This window comes from Epargyreus clarus, unplaced genomic scaffold, assembly GCF_041222505.1.
Source record: "Epargyreus clarus isolate Ecla_fem2 unplaced genomic scaffold, WU_Ecla_fem_2.2 ptg000017l, whole genome shotgun sequence".
Classification (NCBI taxonomy): Eukaryota; Metazoa; Arthropoda; class Insecta; order Lepidoptera; family Hesperiidae; genus Epargyreus; species Epargyreus clarus.
Genome location: NW_027332225.1, coordinates 4,156,836 through 4,182,324, shown reverse-complemented (window position 1 = coordinate 4,182,324; position 25,489 = coordinate 4,156,836). Strand labels below are relative to the sequence as shown.

The 25,489-nt window shown below is 34.6% G+C and overlaps 1 protein-coding gene across 1 annotated transcript in view; it reads right to left on the bottom strand.

The window, feature by feature from the left end:
• The window catches only part of LOC140748878 (uncharacterized), a 34,189-nt gene that overhangs the window by 2,535 nt on the left and 6,165 nt on the right, over positions 1–25,489 (bottom strand). The gene's annotated exons all lie outside the window — the stretch shown is intronic.

Genomic DNA, 25,489 nt, shown 5'->3' with positions numbered 1-25,489 from the left:
AGTGATATCTATTCACGTCTAGATTTAAACGCGGTTCCATTTATATGAAGTGTCAGCTTTACGAATGTTGACTAGAATTCACATTGAATTTAGGTATTTACTAGAAGTAAATAGGTATTTATAAAATGCATTATTGTGTTATTATATTAATCATCTATTTTTAATATACTTTTTCTTAGAAGGTAACGGCCATAGTAAACCATGCTTTATAACAAGTGTTAAGCGCTATTGTGTTCTGGTTTTAAGGGTGTAGTAAGGGAGAGTCACTTATGCGAGGCATCCTTTTTTTTTTTGTTTTCGAGGGGGAAACCTTCAAAAGGTACCCGACGACGTGGGAGCGACGCCGGGTTATGTGGGATTTTTACCGCACTAAAACCCCCCCGGTGGCCGTCCTCAGCGCTTGGTGGAGAACTCCGGGATCTGCAATGGAACACAACCGGAGTCCGCCAAGCGCGATACCCCGGTCGGGCTCTGCCCTGGGGGGAGCACTTTACGCTCCTCCCTCACATCTAGTGTTTACGACGGCATGCGACCACACATGCCGCCGTCCTTCTCGGGGTTGCTCTACGGACGGTTTGAGCTCCCACTCTTGCCGCCGGCAACCCCGGAAGCCCCCTTTTAGTCGCATACTAATCCTACAAAAACATTTTTGGGGATATCTGTTGTCGATGTTTTTAAGGTTTTAAAGCGGCATACCTATTTCTGTCTAATAACAGTAATGTTAAGCACTACTGTGTTCCGATTTGAAGGGTGTGGTAAGGGAAACATACTTATCCGAGGCTTTAAAACTTAGTCCTCGGATAGCAACACATCTTCGGCCAATCTCACAAGGGACTCTAAACATATCTGGGATTTATTTATTTATTTATTTACATGCCAACAGCAACACACACAATACATTATATAGTACTTACAATTACACATGTAATCTACCTACATGGGCGTCAGTTTTTTTTTTTATAATATAAGGGTAGCAGACGAGCATGCAGTCCACCTGATAGTAAGTGGCTACTGCCGCCCATGGACATCTGTAATCAACCCCAGATAGGATTAGATGTTCCTACCTGAGGTCGGCCACAGATGCGCCGCTACCCCTGAGGACTAAGCTGGAACGCCTCGGAAAAGTCTGTCTCCCTTACCACACCCTTCTAACCGGAACACAGCAGCGCCCATCCATTACTAATATTATAAAAAATGTATGGGTTGCAGCGGCAGGAAAAGACTACTTTTGACTAATTTTATGAGATAAATTAAGTGCCGCTGTCATCATTACCCGTATCCGTATTATAAGTAGGGGGAGTCCGGGAGAGTTTAGCAGGTGGGAGATATTAGCCACTGCTCATAGAACCTTTGTAGAACTAGATATTGCGACGTTGTCAAATTTCTTAAACTCCATAGGCGCCCCCCACCTCGCTTACGCGATGCCGTTGCAATCGGCAGGTTGGTTTAGAAGTGAGAAATTATAATACGTTTTCGTGCCCGGAAAGTAACTTTTTTCAATTTTCTATATTTGATTTCTATTGTTTACTGTGAATAAATTTCAGCACGTCATTTATATACATCGTAAGTGATAATATCCTAGTAACATTCACGGCAGACAGCTTGTACTTAGGTGTCATAGTTTTTTATAAAAAATTAATAACAGACAGCTTGGCGTGGGGCGGGAGACATTACCCCGGCGTTGGGAGGAGACCTTACCCATTGTAATCTCTCCCGCTATCGGTCTCGTTTCTCCCGCAATTTTTTTTTATTTTATTTCAGATAATCATCCAAAAAGCCTTTCAAATATAAGAAAAAAGAAACAGATAGAAACAGAAGTAATTTATATTTGTCAGTAATAAGAAAGGCTTTAGGCGATATTGATAAGCAACAAGTTTATCCAAATCAGCTTTAATAAAAAAAGCGTTACTGATTTCTTTGAAAACCTCAAACCAACAAGAGTTTGTCAAATTTAGGGAGCATTTTGTGAAATATTCCACCGCGTCTCTTCAAAATCGTGTTCTGTTTATCCTCGACAACCACGAAAGTCATGTCATTATTGAAGTCGTGAAATACGCAAAATCAAATGGAGTAACTTTGCTGACTTTACCACCCCATTACAAACATGTTGCCATTTATTCATCTTTCAAGACTAGATATAACTCAGCCATGAATAATTGGATGATAAGTAACCCAGGACGAACTGTTACGATCTACAATATACCCAGATTTGTAAGAACTATTATGTCGTAGACTGTTAGCTAATCCAATATTTTGAGTGGATTTTGAAAAACTGGGATACACCCCTTTAACCCTGACACCTTTACAGATGAAGACTTTTTATGCTACGCGGTAACAGATAGAGGAATGATTAGTGAACTGCAAGAGCAAGTTGTTTCTTCGATTTCTTAACTCTCAGTAGCTGCAGTACTACCTCCAAATGTAACCACTATCGAATTACATTCAACATTTATTGTACAACGTCAATCAGAGCCTTCAACATCAGCATCAGTATTCATAAATGAAACGTCTAGGGCCAATTCACCATCAATTTTGGCTGAGGAGGAATCTCAATGTATATATATATATCAAAGATGCCCAAAGTACCTTGTTCGTGTCCTCATTTACTATGTAACATTATGTACTATATTCTTATGATTCAATTTGTATTATGTAGAATTACAATATTTGTAGAATTACAATTTTCAATAATTATTTTGCCTATTTTTAAACCCGGGTAAAGGCTCCCTAGTTGGAGGGTCAAGTCTCCCACCCAGGCGGGAGATATTAGCCAAATGTCAATTTGGTAGAAATCGTTAATTACTCATAAACTATTAATAATATATTAAACTTTCTTATAAGAAAATATAGATAAATAATGAGGCTTCAGATACAATCTATAGAAATAGCAATTTTGTAAGAATGGAAAGATTTCTGAGCATTTTAGTGGAAGGCGGGTAATCTCTCCCGGACTCCCCCTACCCATACGTAGATATAAAGTAATGTATGTTCGTAGAGATATTGAGTATGACGCACTCTGTAATAATATTATGGTTGACGCTCGGCAGGGGCAAAGGTTCCGCGGTAGACAAATCAAATATTTACTTATGGTATGTACACACGTTGTTTGAATGCACCCTACTACCTATACGATATTTGTTTCGTGTAAACAAACGATATATGAGGTTCTTTCCAATAAAGTTTAGGCATCTGTCTAGACAGGCATAATAATTAGTCAATTGTATCTAATAAATCTTTTCTAAATAACTGACGTATATATTGATACAAAGTAAAAATGTCCGTTTGTTTTTTACACTGTTACAAAACGTGAAACGTATAGAGAAAATATAAGTATGTGTGATGTGTATCTTTTATATCGCTCGTATTTGTAATAGGGAGAAATTGTCAAATTTCTATGTTTGGTAGACAAAACATTAGATAGGTTGATATTAATAACGGGCGTACATGTACCTTATTAAAATACCGACTTAAGTGATGAGTCGATATTGATAGATATTTTACATAAATCATCATTATATTACATCTTGGGCTTTCGAAGATATCAAGATAGTTCTCCCGTAAAGAAGCCAACATTATGGTGTAATTTCCTCTACTCTTAATTAAAGAAATATAAAACGATTTAATAATTTGCAACATTCCACCAGAGATGAGATGAGATAAGAAAAGGATGTCAAAATCAAATGTCAGTTATTTTCTAATCACACAGAAACTCATCGATTAATTTTAGTTACGTATATACCTATGTGAATATTTTTACATCACTTCATGTACCTATATGTGTTTATATCTAGTGATGTGCCAGCCGAGCTCGTCTGTCGACATCGATTTTTCAGCTCAGCGGTGTTTTATTGCCAATATTCGAATGAAGCCGAGATACATCCGCATTCCAATGGCTCCACGGATTGCGTTTTCCATTCCTTTTGCGTTTCCACGTACCATTCTATTTGGAGGAATATTCCCCTCAAAATTTTAGATGACTGTCGGATTGCTTGTATATTTTTTGATATGGATGCGGTGCGATACTACACGAATTGGCAGGTGGAATAGAGGAGAATAAATTCACAAAGCTACACGGAGAAAATATAATCCACGTATTTCAATAAATCAGTTCATTTTGAGTTTTGAAAACCAATCAAAACATTTTAACTTTTTCCCATGTTACGTTGACTTCTCGTAAACTATAAAAGAACTTCCTGTTACAACCTCGCCTAATAGTTGCTGAATTATAATAAATTTACTGTTATAAATAGGTACCTATCTAAACAAGTACTAAAATAATACTTTTTAATAATTTTTTTAAACAGATTTTTAATATTGATTAATTACAATAATGTATAAAAATCGCAGTAGCTACTTTCTAACAAGATTTGATATAACTTGAAACTACTTATACTTGTATTTTCAAAAGCATCACACACACATATAACTTAGTGAAAACACAAGCTTACCAAGACAATTGAAACTACGACAAAGGACTATAGATAGACAGATACGAGTATTAATAAGGGATCCGTGATAGGAATTAAATGTCACATTACCATACCATTGAACGAGTTGGAGTGTAAACGATACATCGGATTTGTGTGGGGGAGGGTGGTTATTCACAATAAATTCAGAGTGGCGTGTCTCTATTCAAACAGTTGATGCGAGCGTGAAGGGAATCTTACGTTCGCGACGCTGGGCAAACACCCCAGTGTGGGGATATTTAAGTCATTTGTAGATGTGAATAAAATGTCGCGATTTTTTTTTTTTGCATTCTTAAAAATAATCCGTTTACTTTAATTTGTCACATAACATTACTTCAGAATTTGATCTTTATAAGCGATATTATCAGATAGTGGAATAATATAGAGGGTGTCTTTTTTTTTCAAAATGAACTCGTTCGATCCCCGGCCAGGGAAAAAGATATTTTAAAAAAGTAATGATGCAGTTTTACTTTCTATCAAGATCGGCCTCGTAACTCCTTTCAGCATTTTTCGCTAATCCTTATAGTTTCGGATTTAGCCCTGAAGGCCCGTTTGAAAAAAATCACCCTGTTATTTTATAACACAAAAATCATTTGTATTTGTACTAGTGTCGCTATAGCACAGCAGATTTAATGAATTAATTACAGGTACGAGTATGTGAGCTGCACATCCGTCTCTACATTTTTCTGTTATTAGTAAAAAACATTACCTCACCCTATAAAGCGTCTGGTAAGAAACGTATTGATCTGACATCCGAAAAAAATACTGATAAATTATTTGTTTGTGGTATTTTAACTCTAGGCCTTGGTGTGAAAAAACATAGTGTAGGTAAACCTAAGTGAAATTACGAAGGCAGAAGCGTAAGAAATTATTCATTTTACACGCTTTTTATTAGCTTCACCTGTATGTTTGTATGTTTGTTTGTATGTTTGTAACCGACTTCTTTGGGCGCGATTTTGACCCACTTTAAACGGCCAGATTTCGTTCAAACTTTGCAGATTTATTGAGGACCGATGACAATACACGATTTTAATAATTTTGTACCATTGTCCTTATCAATATCCTCAGGATTAACGATTTTCGAGGCGAGAGAAAGCGCCTTATGGAGCGTTCAGGCAAAGTTACTAGATTGATTTTTAGCTTTGGAAAATAATAATATTATTTCCCTATAACTCAAATGTATTGAAACATATCTATAATGCCATCTTGTAGAATGATTTTTAGGATTCCGTACTCAAAGGATAAAACGAAACCCTCCGCTGTCTGTTCGTGAGTCACAGGGCTTTATCTCTTAAACCGTAATAGATAGACATTTGATTTTTTTACAAACGATGCATGATGGTGGTCGCTATAACAACAAATACTAAAAATAATAAAATAAATATAGTTTAAAAAACTAAAAAACACGCTTTTATGTTAAAATCAACTAAAAAGCAAAAAATAATCTTCAATCTAGGAATCAATTAAGGAACAGTAAATAGTATCATTGTGGAAAAAGTGTGGGGTGCTCCATTTATCAGGTTCGAAAAGCGCACATAAAAGCGTGTTTTTTAGTTTTTTAAACTATATTTATTTTTACCTAAGGTAATAACCCGGAACATAACGCTTGGAAACTACCTATATTTAATATGTCGAATAACGAAATCAGATATATTTATACACGTATACGCATATATAGAATCCATTAGATCATACATTGGATTGCTATTAAAAAATCATATTCAAATATTGTACAAATTCTGTAGATATTATCTGTGCGCGCTCAAATATTAAAACAGAATTCAATGGCCGCCTGTTTCAATTACGCGGGATTTTATTCCCGGTACAAAAAGTGACCACTCAAGCGGGACACATAAAAAATTCAATTAGATACTTAGCGGAAAGCGGATGCGATGCTTTTTAGCGATGAATTCGCTGCAAAACATGAATATTTATTTCTAGTTTTGAAATATTTTTTATTTACAAAAACTATACTATAAATGAACAGTTACTGCTACTGTGATGTTTTTTATTCCTCTGATTAAATTTATTTATATGTGAATCTAAATTTAAAATCTTTCGAACCTTTCTTTTGAAATGCCTTAAAAGATTTAATAATTATTATTTACTTAAGATTCAATAAATCTAAGCCTTTTTAAAATATTTATATAAAACATAAATGTATACTTGTGACTCCAGGGTGACCGGGGAGACCTTCACCACATGACACATCACCACAACCTCCAATTATAGCAGCGCTACTGCTGCTATTAGGCTGAAAGATACTTCACTGAACCGAGAAAGTACTTCACTGAACCGTTAATGGGAATATTTCCTTAACGAAGCAAACAATCAATCTAAATATATGGACCGTTTATTTTGAAAGTGGTGTAAGTCCATTTTTGAGAAAAATGATCTATCACGTAATTCATGCTTAATTTAATGTATTTTTTATATATAACTAGTCCGTGTTTAATTTCTCAAAAAAATCCCATGTTTTGTACAACTTAAAATCGGTCGGTAAATGAAATTATTGCATAATCATCGATTATGAAAGTGGTGTAAGTCCAATTGACAGAGGTAGGTGGCATAGCAGATGGATGCCGATCAGTGTTTTGTTATCTTTCATTTATTATATACTAGCTGTGTCCCGCGATTTCTCGAAACAAAAGAAAATGGACTTACACCACCATAGTACACCACTTTCAAAATAAACGGTCCATATATAACTCAGAGGTGACTGACTGACATAGTGATCTATCAACGCATAGCCCAAACCACTGGACGGATCGGGCTAAAATTCGTCATGCAGGTAGATGTTATGACGTAGGCATCCGCTAAGAAAGTGTTTGTCAAATTGATTAAAATTTGACCCCCAAGGGTATAAAATAAGGGATGAAAATATTACTTCGTAACGCGAGCGAAGCCGCGGGCGAAAGCTCGTATATTCATATAACACTTAATTACATGCTATCTATACATCTTCAAATATTATCAATTCTGTACTGATCATCAAAATCATCGTACCATAGTCCACATCTTTCCTCAAGTCTACGTTCACACAGCATGCACCTATAAATATTAGCTCAAAGCTTCCGCGTACAAACCTTATTAATTCCGTACCCCTTATCGCGAGCGTAGCCACGCTCGGTTGCTAGTTAAGAGGTAAACGTCGGCAAAAGGGATAGAATTTTTGCCGTCGAATAATACGATTGTCGAGGTGTGCGTCACACGGCAGCGAACGTTAATTTCCATATTAAAACCGCCACAAAGGAAGCACATTCAAAAACCTCGCCGGCAGCGGGGTAGTAAAAGAGTGGGCGCGGAGTTGCGAATTGTGCTCGGATTAGTGGAGGAGGCAAATCTGTGTTTGTGTGTAGTATAAGTCCGGGGCTAGGGAGCATACCTATAATGTAGTGATTTTTAATAGGTGCACTAATGATGTATGTTTTGTACATTGGCTCTAAAAACATTTAGTAATGATATAAACTGAATCCTATTTACACTTAATAATGATAGAAATTGAATCTTATAATTTGTCTTTTTCATCATCATCAACCCATTAACGTCCCACTGCTGGGCACGAGTCTCCTCTCAGAATGAGAAGGATTAGGCCATAGTCCACCGCGCTGGCCAAGTGCGTATTGGTAGACTTCACATACCTTTGAGGTAGACTTCACATACCTTTGAGCACCTTCACTTCACATACCATTACATTTGTCTTTTTATATATTTCATTTTAGTACCAGAATTCTAGAATTACACCTTAAAGAGTATTTATTATTAATCAATATCGCCAGCGGCTGTCGCCCAGGGTAGATTATCAGAAAAATCCTTTATTAAGTGCCTTTGTAAACCTTAGCTTAAGATTAAAATTAAAATATTTATTATTAAATTAGAGCACTATAATTAACAATAAATAGGTTAAATTAGAATCTAACGACTTTCAATTTAAATGTCAATCTCAATCACAAACATAATATATACTTGTGCTCACTCTAGTGAGAACAAGTATTTTGCGTCTTCAATATTAGCGCATCCAATCCTTCTTACATCCGAGCCACCGCAAACAATATTGCGCTCAGATACGGCGGGGTATGATAATCGCGTCAAAACGCACGTGGGGGGAAGGGGGAGGCGCTAAGCCGGTGACAGCTTTAAAACGTACCCGATTATCCGACTGAGTGTACTTTGCGAGACAGACTATGATTTATAGCTACGACTGTACCTATGTAGACCGGAGCGTATGAAAGTTTTGAAGGCAAATGACGGCAGAATCATTACCGGTATGTTGATGCGTTTTTTTCCTACTTTGGTGCCTTTTTGTGTCTTACTTTGTTTTTTCTTATGCGGGTAATGAGAAGTCATGCAGTCCACTTACTCCAAACAGAAGAATGTTCTCTCTGAACCCAGATTATAACAACTCAGATGCAATAAGATATAGGTAAAGCATTGGTTCTTCGTCTACCTTTTAGAACTGAACACGACATCTCAAACACTTTTTATGTTAGAAGTAGGTATCGACGGTGCCCTCCAAATCGAACTACGGCTCTTTTGTGGTTGTGTCATACCTTAAATATACTTTTTCAGAAATTATTACAAAGAGACAAGTCGCTAGATGATCGGTATTTTACTTGCGTCCTTGCGTCCGCGTCTTATTGAGTTACAATGCTCATAATTTAATGAAATTGCGGTAGCTAACTAGGATGTATTCCACCTAAGTAAATGGTAAGGTTCGCTGCCGCCCATGGTTATCTGTAAACAACTCCAAATAGGATTTTAAGTCCTACGTAAAGTCGATCGTGCATGTATATTGGATTGCCTTGAAGACTATATTGGATGCCTCATATGAGTAGGTATCACTACCTTATCGCATCCTTCAAATCTAAGCACAGGAGAGCTTAGCACTTCTGTTTCTAACAAGAAAGTGTAGCAGTGACGCTACGGGGTCGAACAATGTAGGATTAAACCATCTTTTCTACAGATTGACAGACGGAGAGCCGAAAATATCTAGGATCACAGAGATACACCCGGGTGCACGCAAGTACAAAAGCTGGTGCCAAAAAAACCGATCTCACCAATCCGTCATTTTGGAAAAGCGATAGAGTGGCGCGTGTTAATTACAGATGAAAAAGCTTTTAGGTGAATTCACAGCGGATTTTATTTCCATCCGAACATTTATTAGAGATGCGCCGAATAGTGCTTTCACCGAATAACCGAATACCGAATACTATTCGGTTACAATTTCATTATTGTCAATGTACCAGTTATTTGTGTATTAAAAGTTTAAAATGTTGATTTGAGTTTTGAGTAATACTGATTTAAGGTTTAAAATAAATGTTGACTATACTAACTATAGATTAAGTTATAAAAATGTTGATTTGAGGTTTCAAAATAAATGTTACTTAATTTAAAGTTTAATTGCTTTCAACACATTCTTCATAGGATGTAATATAATATATACCTAAATCTTACATAAGTAAGAAGTTTTGTGTTTTAGTTTTGTACCGTGTCGTGTGTACAAGAAAATATTAATACTCTAACTGAATAATTCCGCCGAATACAAATACAAATAGCAAAAGAGATGCCGAATACCGAATACTGAACGAATATCTGGCACATCTCAATTTTTTTGCTTGTTACGTATTCTGTTACCTATGTGTGTTATACGTGTGTTTACGACGCGACAACTGCATCGGATTTGCAATCAGTGGCACGGATTTTTTACATATTTAGCGATGGTTATTTCGGGGTGGGTGGAATATTTTTATTAGTATACGTGGAATTTTAAAAACGAGTTTATGAATACAAATAAATGAAATTTGCTTTCCTGTGATGTTTAATTTTTTTTTTATAAACAAACACACGTACTAAAATATTAGTGCATTGTCACGATCAATTCGTTTCAGCTACAGCAATGGAGTTTTCGAAAATAAAAAAATGTTTTCAAAAGTATGAAGTCTATCAATTCGGACCTAACCCGCGTTTTTTCGAAATAAAACCGAGTAAAAGCCCACCAGATTCCACTTGGCCACCGCGTTGGACTATGGCCTAACCCCTCTCACTCTGAGGCCTGTTCCCAGCAGTGGGACAATAATAAGTTGACGATCGTAAAATACAATCAACTCTACATCCCTTTATGGACATGTACACAGTACCCTTACCAGGAGTTTTTACGTTTCGACAAATATGACTGTTTTGGTATTTGTTTACGTATTGGCCCATACGATTAACCTAGTTCTGACACAATCCGCTAGGGGCGCTGATTGGAATTTGTATGGGCAAATACGTAAACAAATAACAAAACAGACATATTTGCCGAAACGTAAAAACTCCTGGTAAGGGTACATAACAGCAATTCGAAAGCTGAGTAAAAAGCACACGCAATCGTTCATTCAAGCATCATTACATTCACTCATTCGGTATCGGCGGAATGGATCTCGCTAGGAAATTGCCTACATTCAGATTTCTGGTCGAACGCATCGCTTAATACACGGACTGTGTTCCGCTCCCGATCATTATCACGACTGATGATTTATTCGAGATTCTTTCATTATTGTTGACTTCAATTGTCTAAATTGAAGTCAACATAGACACAATACATAAATATAGACACAACGTAGATAGATTATTTCGTTTTAATACTTTTTTTCACTGCGTAAGAACAAAAAGAATAAAAAAATAAGAACGCAATTTTGCATGTTCGCATGCATGTCTTCAATAATGAACTTCAACTTTTTCATATTTGCAATTTTGATATATTATAATGTAACCCAGATAGTTTAAGTTATTTTATTTACAAGTATTTAATTTAATTTGTTTTGTTTCTTTTATTCTTTCAGCACATCAAGATTTCTTTATCTACATATTATGAGACTATGCGAATATTATTACTCTTCATAGTACGTCCACTTTGGTGAAAGTCGAACACGAAACCCTCTGCCTAACAGACTGGTATGACGGCTACCGTACCAAACCGTAAGTTGTAAACAAACCACAAGATGATGAAAATCAACAAATTGTATGTACCTAAAGAAGAAAGTATGATTAACTTAAAATTTGAATATATATAGGTACATGCCTAAAAATCCAAGATTACATTTAAGCCACAAATCATATGTAAACACAAACATATCTTCTTTGTACGATAATTATAATTTGATGATTTAATTACTCTGTTCAAATGATCTCACACCCTCAACAAATACATAATTACATACTGTACGAGTTTGCGCGGATTAACGATGTCTTGGCGTCGTCAAAGACATTAATTAATTACAGCTTCTTATTAATTAGAACGCGACGACGAGTTATTAATATGTTTATGATCAGTGGCTTGATACAGTTGTTATTATGTCAAGGAAGTGCTATCACATATGAGCTTTTAAATTTTGTATTAGCTCTGTTGAATACTGATTAAAATACAAGTATACTATAATAGTAGATACTGTTGCTAAAATATACAATAATATATTACATTTCATTTTTTATAATGCATTATTAACGTTGCACTTTTTCTGTCTTAAATATCAGTTTTAAGCTCTGTTGTGTTACCAGGTAAGCGAAACAAACAAAATAATGAATTCATATTCCTGTTACGAGAGGCTGTTCAGGGCACCTGACACAGGGAACCCTAATGTGCAACTATGAGTGTAGAAAACATCCATTTTATGTCTTACCGGAAGTACAGAACCCTTATTATACTTACTCATTCACAAACCATTCCGATTGAAAGATTTTTTATCATCTGTAAATTCAATTAAAGTGCACTTCTGTAAATCTCAATCCCAAATAAAAATCTACTCCTAAAAAAGTAAAAAAAAATCGAATGGCGTAGACATTTCAGTGAAAACCGTTAGAATGCTACGGCGGTTGCAACAATATCTACGTCGTAGCGTATCACCGTAGCACGTAGCTCATAGCGTTCGACACAAAGAAGCGGGGCTTGGCGGTTCTAATCTACGAGCTACGAGTACTACGTCATTTGGACATGGCTTTCCTTATATTATAACTTTCCCGTGAAAAAGGCATACAAACAAGTAACCTATATTAATTTGTACATGCTTTGTCAAATATCATTATTGATGTTGGATTTTGCGCGTTTTTAGTTCCGATTATTCTATCTGATAGTATAAAAATAATTTTTAGTAGCTGGAACGCATAATTGAACGTGAAATGGATGTAATGACAGGATAATATGAAAAAAAGAGAAATATTTTTTAGAGTTTGTATGTCTGGCATTACAAATAAGGACGATAATTCATTTAAGAAGGATTCTCTTAATCTTTGGCAACTATAAGCGCCTCTGTTAGATTTATCATCTACGCTAGGAATATTCTTTGTACGATGCTTAGCCAAGTAAACATGTTCTTCGTCTCATATTTATTTCATTCTTTCTGTGTATATCCATGCCACCCGTAACACAGGTAATGTTGACGTGGCTTGAGTATTAAAATCGACTGTATAAAAGAAAACCTGTATTTTTCCAAAAACATAAAAAACACGTAAATGTTCGTAACTCCGTGTTCTATGCATTGACGGAGCGCAGACGACAGTTTGCTATTGTGTGGCGATACGATAACGCTTTTATTAGGCTCCGACGAGAAAATAACATAAAAGAAAGCCCCCGCCATGATAAAATATCGCGGGAAATGTGAACATCTCGAAATATCTGTAGGTTTATATAACAAAGGTACGTATAACAAAAATATGTGAAGAAGTGAACATTTTGGTGAAAATTATAAACACATTTTAAATTAGTTACAAAACAGTGATAGTGTACTATATATTTCGGTCTTTCACGTATAAATTTCAATCATCAAATCACGTAAAAATTTTGACATTTTTGAATAATGAACGCTGTTTACACTCACAGCCTCACACTAGGATTCCCTGTGTCGTTAGTGCCATGGACACACACATAGACAAATACACAAACACCCAGAAACAGAAATCTAAATTCATCATTTAGATATCTGTCTGGCCAGAGATCAAACCAGGGACCCTTTGCGCGTCAGACCGGTATGGGGCCCGCTCCGCCACGCGGGTCGTCAAATTTTATGCTTAATATAAATTACTTATTACATGCTTGGCGAAGAAAAACCCTGAACCTCAAACCATCACGAGAAAGCCACACAGTTAATTGTATCAGGCGTTACTTTGCGGAAATCCATGCTATTAAGTTAAGATTAAAACTACTTCGCAACAATCCGCTACAAATATGTATGATGGTATATATTTTAAACCTTGCAGCATGTACCACCCTCCTCCCTCAAAGGATGCATGCAGATGCAAAAATTAAAAATATAGACCACCATACATACCACCACCAACACGTGTTTCGCCCCAAAACGGAGCAACATCAGGGTAAGTTCATCGCTAAGACCGAGCGATAACCAATACTTCGGTAGCGTGGTGGACTATGGCCTACGCTCTCTTCCTGAGATCAAACATGATTGATGAGGTATGATTGAATACTATTATGATGGTGATATTGTACCAGTTATTTTACACTGTACAATAAAAGAAAATAATTGGCTTTATCGATTTCAATTTAGTTTTTGAAATGATGTCGATGCGTGGCTTCAACTGAGTGGGTTTGCTTGTATCAGTCGATCACGGGAGGGTTGTTACGCGATACTCCCAGCGAGCGATATGTAAATAACGGAAAGTGGCATTAGCTTGGATCAAAAATCCGATAAGTGTGAGTCGAACTCGCACGGGAATGGTTCCGTATTACCATGATTAGTTCTATATGGACTTGGTTATGATGTTGTAAGTAATAGTTATACCATTAGATGGATTGAATGCTCGTCTGCTATTTTTATCTGTTATTTTAATAGAATATTTTTTTTAGGTTTAAATAGTTGTTATTATTTATATTAATTAGTCTAAATGGGTAAAGTGCCGTTTTTATTAATAAAATAAATAAATAGTGACATTTTTTTTAAATTGTTAGGGACGCTAAGTGTGTCTACTTTTCGGATGGTCTTAGAAAGAGACTTTATCAGTTTTTGATTTTAATGTTAGTACTACTAGTTAAGTTAAGTTAGTACTACAAGTTACTAACTATCTAACATCAATATTCTATGAGTTAATGTCATGGCTTAGGCACATGAAAGAACAAATTTATTTTATTTATATGAAAGCAATTTTTGCACTGTAATTTTTCTGACAATTTCTAAGCAATGATATATTAACATAGTTATATGTAGCTACAGCTGCGTTTTAGTTTTCTTCATATAAAAATGCTAAATCTATGACGCGGATGTGATTCAAATACGCTCCCTATTCAAAGGTTCTGGTTTTAATCACAGCAAGAGGTAGACGGCACAAATCCGGCAAATCTAATGAGCAAACAGTGGGAGAACAAAATTGAGTCTTGTGTGTGCTTAGGGGCTCACCTGTCTGTAACCGTTCTTCTAATGTTTTAATATATTCCATAACTTATATGGGTTTTCGTTTAATTTTACTTTACGGCCACTACGTGAATGTTCACTATTTACTTCCTAATTTGTATAAATTAGTCCTACCTGAAACATTTTACTTATCAATATGAGTACCTGCAAATATTCCCTTAATTCTTATCTCTTTCAATAATTCTTTCTTATAATTATAATAATGATTTTGATGTATTTAGAACGCTGACCGGACAACCCGTATAAGGGTTTTTTGTCAAAATTTCATGTACAATATTTTTAAACGCACGTGCATTATCTACCGCAGTAAAGTAGTTTTAGAGATCTTTTAATTTTACACCTTTAAGTGTTGTAAAGTTGTAAAAGTGTATAGTGTGTATGTTGTAAAATTATTCAAATAAATACAGACTTCTGGCCGCACCTCCGTTATTTAGACAGCGATCTAATCCAAACGCTACAGTAACCGTCTGCATGCCAGTTTTTATCACATAAAAAGTCCCTCTATTCCAGCCTACATCATTACACCGTGCTTCAGTTGAAAGACACATCCGCATCCCGCAGAAACAATAGCCCAGTCTGTTCCCTGTCGCCCCATTGTCGCTGGGTTTAAAGGGAAAAGTAATATGACGTTTGGGTGCAGCCTAAAATGATTTTATTCTAAAATAATGTTGTAAAATTTAATTCTATTGCTTTGGTAATGTTTGTGTTGTATTATTATGTGTCGCTGAAATTATAATTTACAAAATAAAAAGAAATACAAATAAAATATATTAAAAACGCAATTTTCAAGGATATTTTCTAACCTGTTACCGATTTTCTTAAAAAAATAAAAACCATCTTGGACTACTTCAAATACGAAGGAAGATAAAAGTGACCTTTTGGTACTTATACTATTGGAACTGAAATTCCCAAATTTAAGAGAACAAAAAAATCAGGTGTTTATCTATTACGGTTTACGAGGTAGAGCCCTGTGACAGACGGACAAACGGACGGACAGTGGAGTCTTAGTAATAGGGTTCCGCTTTTAACCTTTGAGTACGGAACCCTTGTAAGTAATAAAGAAAAATAATAGTGAATTTTCTCATACGACGATAAGCAACGTTTAATACCGTCATTTATGCCAAAATGCAAGAATTGAAGTCACGGTGAAACTGCGGTAGATTAATCTATCTTTGCCATGTCTAGTTCGTTTTTCATTTTTGCGATTCCCGCCAAGTTGATAATTGATGGATGATGATAACCGGTTAATACTGGATTAATCCGGTAACTAGCATTCCTACGTAATAAAACAAGTCTAAAGAGTAAGTCACATTAAGGTACTACCCAAAATAATGGATTTGTTTGTCCATTAAATGTATAAAGGTATTCGTAACAATCACGGTATTGACGCTAATATGTACCTATGTAAATTACAGTAGCAAACAGAATAAACCATATTACAATGTATAATAATTACAAACTGGAAGATTCCTTATAGTTATAGTTTATCTATAAATAAGAAATTTTTTCACTATCATTTTATTTTTCATTTGTCCAGTGCTTTTTTTTATTTTTCATTTGTTAGGAGTCTAAACTAGGCGAAACGAGCCAGTACCCTTACCAGGAGTTTTTCCGTTTCGACAAATATGACTGTTTTGGTATTTGTTTACGTATTTGCCCATACAAATTCCAATCAGCGCCCCTAGCGGATCGTGTCAGAACTAGAAAATCGTATGGGCCAATACGTAAGCAAATACCAAAACAGTCATATTTGTCGAAACGTAAAAACTCCTGGTAAGGGTACAGATCACAGCCACGTAACACGATTAGTAAGGCAGAACCACAGAACTTTTTTGAAAATCAGTTAAACCGTAAAATAAAACATCACATACATATATTTGCGTCCCACGTCGGTCTGTCGCGTCCTGTAAAACAATACCTTTCTGTCTGGTTCCCGCCATTGTCATGGGACTCGCCGGGAATCGAAGCGAATACTACTATAGCGGTAAAAGCTTTAAAATGTATAATGTTTCGGTTGAAATATACCACAGGATAGGATTTAACTGGTTTTATTTACGTTTTCGCAAATAGAATGTAAGTTAGTAAAATATTTTACTTACAGACAATATAATTTTAACGGTACCTGACGGTTTTAATTATGTACAAATTTTGTAGAAAAAATAAATCTATGGTTTCACGGTTCGAAATTACTTCCGTCGATATTTTCAATGTATTAGACATTAAAAATATATGCTCTCAAACTAAGTATATAGTACCTATATATTTTTATATATAAGTACCTGTATACCTACTAGCTGACCCGGCAAACGTTGTGTTGCCATGTAAATAAAAAAGGGTAAGCGTGAACAACCCTTATCACTTAGGGGTGTGAAAAATAGATAGTAGCCGATTCTCAGACCTACTGAATATGCATGTAAAATTTGGTGAAAATCGGTAAAGCCGTTTCGGAGGAGTACGGTAACTAACATTGTGACACGAGAATTTTATACATAAGATGTACTTATTTCTTATGATTTTTAACCGACTTCAAAATGGAGGTGGTTATCAATTCGACCGGTATCTCTTTTTTATGTATGTACACGAATTACTCCGCCGTTAGTGGACCGATTTTAATTCTTTTTTTCATTTGTAAATCCAAATGTCCCATTAAATATGTATGTTAAGTTAAAATAAGATAAATTAAGTATGTTATGAACAGTATACGGCATAAATTACCATCGATTGTTTATGTCCCACTGCTGGGCACGGATCTTTTCACAGATTACTTATGATTTTATTTTCTAAATCCAAACGTCCCATTAAATATGTATGTTAAGAAGATAAATTAAGCATGTTCTGAAGAGTATGTTTCTTATGTTTTTTTCTTATGTTCACCATAAATTAGTATCAATTATTTCTGTCCCACTGCTGGGCACAGAGTGTAAAAAACTCTAACTAAGGGTTCGTACACAAAACTGCGATGCGACGTCGCATCGCAAAAATCTGCGAGCTCCCTCGACGCATCGCAACAACTTGCGAATTGATTAGCATCGCACGCAGTCGTCACAATTTAATAAGCCCATTTTGACACATGCCATCCCAATGTCGTTAATGTCTTAAACTAACTTTTTAGTAGGCAGAATACGACCATGTGACGGTAAGAGCTTGCGGCTTCAAAGTATTCGGAAGAAACCATAATCGATTAACGTTCAAATAATCGAAACTTAGAATCACCAATAACTAATTATTTATCCCTTTTTCAGCATAACAATAATACAATAATGTAGACTTTGTTTCTTAGTGAATGATTAAACAAAAAAATGCAGTTTACGAGCAAAGCTTTATTTAATCTTCTAAAAATGATTAAATTTTTAAATTACACTAGAATTTATTTTCTTTTCTTCTTTTTATTGTATATTTAGATGATATAGAAAATATATAGAATAAATATTCTGTTTACAAAATATTAAGTAATTTAGACAATACGATGTGTGGTTGTAATCGATTTGTCGTAAAAATCGGTTTCTTTGGTTATCGATTTGTATGTCACATGCTTAGAGCCTAGCGATGGCATGTGTCAAAATGGGCCTATTAAACTGTGACGACTATACTTTCTTACACAACACTATCACCGTTAAAGGAAATCGAATGACACGAGATGTAAAACTCGATAGTGTGAATAGACCCTAACGTTCTTTGTTTCATATTGACTGGCAATGCAACCCCAATTCGCTCTTTGTACACATTTCATCGGAATGAAATTAAGCCTCGCATACCACCCTCATGTAGAACAATAGAGGCTTAGAGAATGTATCTCCATAATTATTGTGAGTACATCAAAGGGACGTGCATTTTAGTTTGATGAATATTACAAACGATGAAGTTTTATACGCTTTTTTATAAAATTGCGGTAGTACTCAGGTAGGAATCTCTAAATCTGGGGTTGATCACAGATGTCCATGGGCGGCAGTAGCCACTTACCATCAGGTGGACTGCAAGCTCGTCTGCTACTCCTATATTATAAAAAAAATACAGAAAGAGGTATAACGGTGTGGTAGCCGCAATCAACCTGTCAACCTACAAAGTTACCTACCACTTTTGCAATATCATACTAATATAAGGTAGATTCAACGTTATTATTGACTGTTATCGGAACTCTACCATGTATCTAAGTATGTATCCTACTGTCAAGATCATTGCCTCCTTCCAAAATAATAACACGTTTACAAGCTTTTAGTTACCTTCACTTATCCTTAATATATGTCTGCAACGAATTCTTTTTTAGCTTAAACTATTAGGTACATGTGGATTAGTAGACTTCACACATCATCTTTTAGATTAGATTAGATTACAAAAATGTATGAAGGATAAAATACTTATCAAGTACTTAACAAGGAAGATGTTTTTATTTAAAAAAATATAATATCATAATAACTTCAATTAAAATTTCATTAAGTAGTTACTTTTATGCTTACATGTTACTTTAAAACCAGTGTCGTGATTCTAAAATAGAACTAAGTTCTACCTATAAATCTGAACAACATATGTCTACATACTTTGGAACAATAGACGCGTCTCCATTATTATTTTGAGTACAAGTAATTTCAAGGACCCTTCAGTTGATGGCTCGCACATTACAGAGTTATTAACGGAAGTAATGGAACGCTCCATGCTTCTTGACGTCTTAATTGCAGAATGGAACGCTATTAACAATCGGGAATCGTTGGAATGCATGTTTTGAATTTAAATTTAGAAAACATGTCGTTCGATTTTGACATAATGAAATGGAAGCATAAAAGTCGAGAAATTAATTCGATCGTTCAAAAAGATAAAAAAAATGCAGTAAGAAAGAAACAAAAAACAATAAACTTTTAAATAACTTTGTGTAAAAAATGCACTTAACTTAATTATGTTGGACCAAATATAATAAATGTTTTAATGGTATAAAATAATTTAACCAATTCTGACATTTTTTTAAATGAAAAAGATCCTTAAATGCAGCAGATAACCGATGCAAAATTAACGATCAGGTTCTAGGTAAGTAAATATACATAATATATGACCGGTATATCAGTCCTTTACTCTTCCTCACGGAAAATCAACCCAACCATTTTCATTTTTTAATCTACACACTCTAATTTGTAAGATCGACATAGCAGTATCAATTACCAAATGCAGCTCATTTTTGTCTTAATACCTGAACATAGACATTTCCAAACAGGAACCTGAAAACGTCATAATATTACAATCGGGAGGGCTGTCCGCAAAGCTCAAACAAAGAGCCGATGACAATCCGAGATGCTTTCAAATCTCATCTTCAAATATCTCGGGTAAATCTTCCCAGTTCCCTCCCTTTGTCTCCGGCTAATAATACGATTGTAAGTCAGCCACAGACGTAGGGAAATTAATGTGATGGAAGCTCTTAGGTAATTCCTAGCCGTGGGCGAGTGAGCCGGCGTATGATAAATGTTTAACTCTGAAATTGGGTCGCTACTACAAATTGTAGATGTATTTCCCTTCAGGCATTTGATATTTTGTTGACGAATAGTTAACAAGTCGTACTTATTATAGTTACATATAAATGGAAGTTTGAAATGTTTAACTGAGGGCATAGTAATAATTATTACGTATTTAAGACATTCCATCCCCACTATTGTACTTTAAGGTACGTAAACAATTATATGTTTGTACTTAAAAAGCTGTGTGAACTCATTTAATTACCTTGGGTAGAAGTAGAATAACAACGCTAATTGGATAATTATTACCTGAAATTTATGTAAAAAATACATTAATATTACTTACATACTTGTATTAAGAGATACGTACAAGAAATTTACGCCCATAGGTGCCAAGATCCCGCAGCAGAATACATAAAACTCTTTCCATTAAATCTTTACATAAAGTAATATTAAAATAATTAATTTTCGCTGTGAATAATAATCAATATTTCTTACTAGTTTTGATAGTGATAAATGTTTAAATATTTAGTGTGTTCAATGTTGTTTTATCTTTATAAGTTAAAAAATCTAAACATTTCTTTATCATGAATCTTTAGTTACAATAACAAAAAAATATCACAATACTCTTAATTCACGACTCGTTTTAGCAACTAAACTAAAACAAAACCCCTACACTTGTTGATTCTTCTCCCCTACAAGGAAATAATAAACCCTTTCCCCAAAACTCGTCGCCAAGAAATTTATTGCGTGGCCATAAATATTAAAAAGTTGGAGCATAAATCTCGGCTTTTATTAATAAAACCGAGGTAACAGGCGTCATAGAAAGCAATATCGTTGCTTGCTTTCAAAATGCGAAATTTATGAGCCGTACAGGTGTTTACAGTTGTGTTCAAAAGCTTAATGTTTCTTCGCATATTCGCCGCTAGACGTTGCAAATAATAAGAATATATCTTACGTATATTGTATACATATCATAATGGTTGTTGTATGGCTACATGTTCATAGGTAAGTACTGCATGTGTGTAACATTATTGACGGGAAACTACTTGTAATAAAATTCTTCTTTTTTTTATAAAATAAAATCAGCAAACGAAAATGATGATACATTTTAGTTAGGATAGTCTTTTTGTTCTATAGGTACATATAAAATTAGCAAATTAAATTATTAAATATCTGATGGTAAGTGACTGCCGCTTCTATCTGCTTACCGCTGCCATTATAATTATCTTAACCAGTCTTAAGTAAAATATGACTTCTTACTACTTGAAATCGACCACAGATGCGTTTCCACTAAGTACTACTTAAGCTCGAATACTTCTTATAAGTGTGTCTTTGGCATATCCATCAAACCAAAACACAGCAGCTTTAACATCAGTTTTAGAAAAAATATTACTTTGAAAAAATGAAAAGCGAGTTTCAATAACCGAACAAATACACGTAATCTCGGCGGGATTACGGCTAACCGCAGTTAGGGAGACGTCTAATGAAAGCGGGACGGTCGCAAACAAAAATTCAATCCGGAATGATTGTCGCACTACAAAAGAGCCATTAGCGTCCAAACTCCACGGGCGGTGTTAAGCTGTGTACGCACAGACCTTGTTCGTTGCGATGAGCGGTCCCGTGCGATATGCACCTACAATCTACATAGACGGTTTTTTTCAAGAATCAATAATTGGGAAGTTAAAAATCCTTAGTGAGAAGAGGGTTTTTTTTTTTAATAAGAAGTAGCTCTCCGTGTTATCTGTATCAAATCAAATCAATCAAGCCCTAAGATACGAGTAGACCAAGCTTAGTAATTAATTATTTAGAAAAAACCCACATGTTATAAATAAGTATTTCAATATGTTTCTACAGATTGATATCGGAATCATTTGTTTAATTTTGACTTAACATGAAGACATTTTCCTTCACAATTAATGAAAGACAACCTTGAATGACTTCGAATCGCCATGAAACGGATAAATGATACAAATAAACGCCATAAATGATACAAAAATATAGGTATAAACTACACCGTCTCACTTCGAAATGTAAACCACTGGGTCATAGATTAGTAAAGATTACTCACTCCTAACAAGGAAATTTAACCAGTTTTGACAATTGCAATTGTCACTGTCATTTATTTTCGTATTTCAAAAATATAAAAAAAAAAATTCGATCATTTACGAATGAAACGATATTTCTTCTCACTTTTTCTTCGATTTCATATTTTTGGACCGCTTACGCAGGTTTACGCCTACGCACGCTGGTGTAATTTACACGGAACAATGCCGACATGTGCAGACATGTCGGCATTGTTCCGTGTAAATTACACCATGACAGTCATTAAATGGCTGACTCATTTGTCAGCCGTTTAAGCCATTTAATGACTTCCTTCAATTACAAGGCGGTGAGATATGTATACTTATCTATGCACTGGGTAGCAATCGTTTCTACGTCCTACGGTTAGGCACGGTTGTCCTCCCACAACTGGAGGAGATATGAGTCATAAATCATGATGCACCAATGCAAATTCTCTTCTCTATTTTGTTAATTACATTAAAAATAATTAAGCTATCAAAATGAAGCAAAATTTTCAACATGCATGTCGGTTGGTGCGTAAACTGCTGAAATTCAATGGAAAATCTCCATGGAAATCAGTTGATGGAGACTTTTGATTAATTAGCGCCATTCTTTCCTCCCTAAGACGACAGGAAGAGTCGCCATTAATCCGCAAAACAATATGGCGGGTTGTTTTATATTGGGACATATCCGGTTACGTCTCTGTTGAGAAACAAAGGGATTAGATGTTTGAATAAATAATTTATTTAGTGGTATTTGTTTGTAAAGATTTAAGTTTAGTAAGTACTAAGCATTAGTAAAGATACTTCGCCGCCTTGACAAATAAAAACATTTTAGAGAAAATTTACGAATAAATAACTAATACTGCGTTATTTACGTAATAAATAACTAATTATTTCAAATATTTTAGGGACAGCTTAGCATGGAGACGTGGCAAAACTTTTTTACGCAACTATTACAATTCTCTAAACTGGGTACATTTTCTTGTTAGGAGTGAGTAATCTTTACTAATCTATGGTACTAAGTAGAGTTTTCCTGCGAAACAAACAAACGAAAATTTTTAAATTACAATAGCCTAGCCAATTGATTTTGTTTTATTTAAATGCAAATATCCCAAAAAAATGTTTATTCGGCCGACGCCGATTATTAATACTCAAACTAACCAAAATTTCATCTACTTAAAATCGAATTTTTAATTTGAATTAATATAAAGCAATTGTCGATTTCTGGTAGATATAAGATAAAGTGATTATTAATAAAGGCATTTTTTCATATAGAACACATAATATTAAAAGACTGAATTATGGACACTTGCAGCCTAGATTGCTAGAACTATGATTAAGGAATTGATTAGTCATATGATTAAGGAAAGAACCATACGTTATGACATAAAACAAAATCAGCATAGTGGCATATTTTCACCTTACATTATTGAAAAATTCGGATTATACTTACAAAGTGGCAAATTAGCAAGAATCTGTTTGAAAAACAATCAGGCTGTAATTACACGAATTCCGCCAAGTTGACAACGTTAATTTACAACCGCGCGTCAGTATTAATTAATTGTTAGGAGTAGCCTCCCTCCGAACGATCCGTGCTTAAAGCTTGTAGCTTTTGAAGCTACTAAAAATAGTACCCCGAATTTCATGAATTTACATTAGTTATTCTCTGTTATTTTTTGTCTCCAAAATACTGCAAGTAACGGTAAATAATTGCTTAGAATCAAAAATAACTTAGAACTATAAAATATGAAGTTTTGATCTAATTTTTTTTTTTACCATATTACTTCAAAATTGGAACCAGACTTTATTATGTTGCTCATATGGCCATTTAAAGATAGACATATGTATAAAATAGCAAAATATGTATTATTAGACTAGCTGAAGTCATTTAGTAAAAAAAATGTACATGCAAGTTATTGTATTAAAATAAATATAATGCTAAATGGAATTTTCATAATAGGCGATTTTTCATAATTTATGTGTCTAAGAATTCCATTCAATTCTATATAAATAAATTAATCTTCATTCATTCATCCATAACAAATCCCTTATTAAAATCACTTGGTTTACAGTAACAAGCGGCAAATTAGCAAGAATCCGTTCGAAAGACAATAAGCAATAACGAAACGGATCTGTTGAGGCGACGGGCCGGGCCGATATTAATTAGCTGTTCCTCCCTCGCGTCTTTTGAGTTTTGTTACTTTAAAACAAGTAGAATTTGAATTTGGAATGGCTTGTTTTAATTTGTTGATATTGATTCTTCTTTTGGTTTCAGGTGGAATTGGGATTATATTTTTTTATAATGCCGATGTTTAATAGTCAGTAAAACACCATGTTTACCCCCATTTATATTCATTTACATTGATGTAAATGCTATTTAGTGCAATTTTCAGCTAATTTCGCTTCTAAATTGCTACAATCTCGTCACAACGTCTCGTGGATAAATATTGCATATATGGCATACGGGTGTATAGCTGATCGCACTTTGGAATATTAAGATAAACACTAGTGTATAAGCAATATATAGGTACATAGTTCAAAAAATCATATTTTATAAACGACTGAATTTAATTGAAACTAAATTAACGAGGACCTACACAATATGTATTGTGAACACCATTAGAACACATAAAGAAAATAACCACAATATACAAACATCCAGATCCAAGTTAAAATGTAAAATCAAAATTTTAATATTTCATTAACAAATACTACAATTTGACACTTCCACCGACCATAATTACACATTGGAGAGGTTGAGAATGGAATTTATCGACAAATTAGTGGTTGGAGCACACGTCAATGTAGGGTGAGGGGTGTCTATAACGATATTAATACATAACCTCAATGGGGTAGCACTGGCCAGTATACGTGGAGAGAAAAGTATAAAAAAGAACATTGGCTCTTACCGATGCTGTTTTTTATGCTTTACATTACATTCAATAAATCAGAATGTACTTAATTAATCATTTGTGTCTTATACAAACACTAAAGTAGTTTCATAAGTACAACTGAAAACCAAAATCATTATCATTATTATCCAATATACCTATAATGAAAACTCTTATTGAATAAATATAGTTCAAAAAATTAAAAAACACGCTTTTATGCATCCACAATTATAC